Genomic DNA, 2,962 nt, shown 5'->3' on the forward strand with positions numbered 1-2,962 from the left:
GGATGCAGCACTGACATTTTCGAAAAACCACCACACAGGATTGCAGCTGGGACACAGTCGCGGTGAAATAGGAAAGAAAAAGCAGATTCAGCAAAAAAAGCCTATTGCTAAACTACTATCCATGCTGGCAGACTTTCCAGTCCCATTTCCTAATGGCAGTTTTATTAATCTGTGTTAGAAAACTCACCTCTCCCACTCTCCTCACTCCCGCAGCACTGCTCTGGGTAATTGCCCACATCAAGCAGAGTTACTGCTGATGGGGTACACGTGCGAGGGGCAGGGGATTGCCTGTTCACAACATGGGTGCACAGAAGGAAGTGTGAACGTGGCTGGATGCTACCTGTGCTGCTTGATCCCTAGCATCTGAAGGCTCAAAGCTGCCACCTTTCTGTTACCTGAATGCAGTTATCTACCTGCCCCAGCACACGGGGAAGTGAGAAGGCAAGGACCGGAGCAGAGTTACGCAGGACATGAGCTTGATAATACTGGTCGGGCAGAACCAGGGAGTAACAACTCAGGTCAGTGTCTGCACCTTCTGTTTTCTCCTTTGAAGGGTACAGCACATGCTGCCCAGGTGGGAAGGACAGGATGAGGAGCAGTGTTTTTCCTGGCAGTCCTGGCGGCAAAATCAGTGCATTTGTCTGATTCCCTGCTTGCTGTCTCCTGCGCCTCCTCCACGATCCGTGCCTTCCTTCTGGCGCTGCATCGTGGCTGTGAAGGGAAGGATCAGCTTCTCCTCCTTCATTCCAGTCCCCAGGGCAGCACAAACTGGATCACTGTCCAGCCTCAGCGTTAGGCAGGTGTCCACCACACTCAGGAAATCTCAGCTGCTTCAGCTGCAGGAACAGCAGTGTGTGCACAGACCTTCCCTCATTTGAGACCTTGTCCTGGAGCAGGCAAAAAGCTGCTCCCTGACACCTGGTGGGATGGCAGAGACGGAGACCCTGATCCCAGACTCAGAGCCTAGAAGCCTCTCAGAGAAACCCTTCCAGGTTTCTCGGATGGGCAGCTCACCTGAATGCTCCTGTTACCTCATCCCTGGAAATGAACATATCCTTTTGACTGAATGTTTTCCAGATTTTCCCAGCCTGGGGCAGACACCTGGTATGTAAAAATTTGGCCCCAACAGTTGGAAACTGGCAAAGTCAAAAGGAAGGGAAACTGTGATACTTTAATGGAAAGTGTAAGGCAATTTTAACACCACACAGTAGTTCCAGCTGTGCTACTCTCTAGTTTGGGTTGTGAACTCACAGGTGAAGCCAGCATTTAAGTGTGTTTCTGAACAGCCACAGAGATTACTGATATGAAGTTGTCAGTTTTGCCCTAGGACTGGGGTATGTTACTCTTGTTTTGGAAGGCGCGTGTAGCTGGATCTATAAGGAGGAATGCAATTACAGAGATCTTATCCTGCTTACCTACTGGCAGGGCTTTTTGTCTTATTAAGACCTCTGAATGTAAAATCCATGCTTTCAGTTCCCTGGGTCACTGTGATATGCGGATAGACTCCACAACTCGTTAAAGTTGTAAAGTAAGTATGCTTTATTCAGCGCAGAGGCGCATGGGGGATCGCTCCTCCAAAGGCATGCGCTCCTTTCCTTTGCCACTCAGTTTGTTTATATTGCACATAATGATTACATAAACATGAGATTGCTTCATGCCTAATACATATGCAAAACCTATTCCCGTCTAGTATTATAATTAGTTTTCTGGCATTTGTCCCATTGATGCGCCTGCGCAGTGCCTCCTGGTAGTGGTCGTTAGGGGGTCGTGAGGATGAAGGCCTGTAGTTCTTCTTCATCACGGCGAGTAACCTCTTGCTTTCACACAGACTCAATAGGGTTTCGGTTCCTATCCAAACCTCGGGTTCAGTACAAGCCGGTTTTATGTATCTTAAAGCAGAAACTTGTCAAGTTTGCAAATTTTGTTACTCTGGCTATCTTTCGTTCCTTTTCTTTCTATGGATACTATTTAAGCAAGAATGTCTTAAATGTTCATCATGCAAGTTATGAATCTTATCTACTACAATTCTGCCTAGCAGCTGTAACTCCTACAATTCTGCTTCGCAATTCTAGCAACTTTAACTCCTATGGTTCTGCTTTGCCAAGCACAATGACCGCTTAAGCAAGCAGGCACAATGTTAACCCTTTATTCCCCGGTATCAACTGCTGTACCCATTGGACCCAGTGATAAAAGACAGTGCTTAACTTCACCTGGTTTTCCCTATCAGGCTTAACAAGAGCTCGCCTGCCAACTAACCAAAGAACAAAACCTCAGGTGGGAAAGGTGCCCTTCTCCCCAGCATGCGCATTCCTGGGTCAGCATGGACATCCCTATGTACCCGCCCTGAGGGCACCACAGGAAGGGTTTGCAGAGGGACACAGTCTAGGAGAGCAGGAGGTCAGGTCACTCACTGCAGCCTAGGTGCCAAGTCTCAGCCACACCAGGATATTAAGCTGTCTGTGCTCTACCCACAAACATCCATATCTCCAAGTGCTTGGGATTCTCAGCTGACCTGGGACCGTGCTGGTGGATGCAGCAATGCAAGCCCTCATTTGATGCAAGCAGGTACCAGTTCTGCAGCAGTCACACAGATTTAGGTCAGATATAAGGCCTGGCTGATTTTATTGACATGCACTAGGGGCTGAAGAGTATGCTGCTACATCAGTTTGAAAAATCATACCCAAGCTTCTGCCAGTCATGCCCACAGCCTGCAGCACAGACCTCAATGGGCTCCATTAGCGCAGCTGCACAGCAGGCAGGGGCAAGCCCTGGCCCCCAGAGCTGGGCACAGACCCCAGGTTTTAGCATTCACTTTATATCCACCATGAAACAGTCCTGTGAAGACACCCACTCAGGGCTTTCAGAGCCCACTGTGGGGCACTGAGCTCTTCCCCAAGCCCACAGAGACAGTGAAAAGTGAGGGCACATGGTATGGAGAAAGAAGAGTCCTGATCATTTGAAA

At 48.8% G+C, this 2,962-nt stretch overlaps 1 long non-coding RNA gene across 1 annotated transcript; it reads left to right on the plus strand.

Moving 5' to 3' along the window:
- The first annotated feature begins 353 nt into the window (after positions 1 to 353).
- Positions 354 to 2,307, plus strand: LOC136009425 (uncharacterized). The gene is made up of 3 exons (XR_010610554.1): positions 354 to 518; positions 1,474 to 1,528; positions 2,228 to 2,307. It is a non-coding gene; the product is annotated as an uncharacterized LOC136009425 (long non-coding RNA).
- The last annotated feature ends 655 nt before the right edge of the window (positions 2,308 to 2,962 follow it).

The sequence above is a fragment of the Lathamus discolor genome, chromosome 2 (genome assembly GCF_037157495.1).
Source record: "Lathamus discolor isolate bLatDis1 chromosome 2, bLatDis1.hap1, whole genome shotgun sequence".
Taxonomy (NCBI): Eukaryota; Metazoa; Chordata; class Aves; order Psittaciformes; family Psittacidae; genus Lathamus; species Lathamus discolor.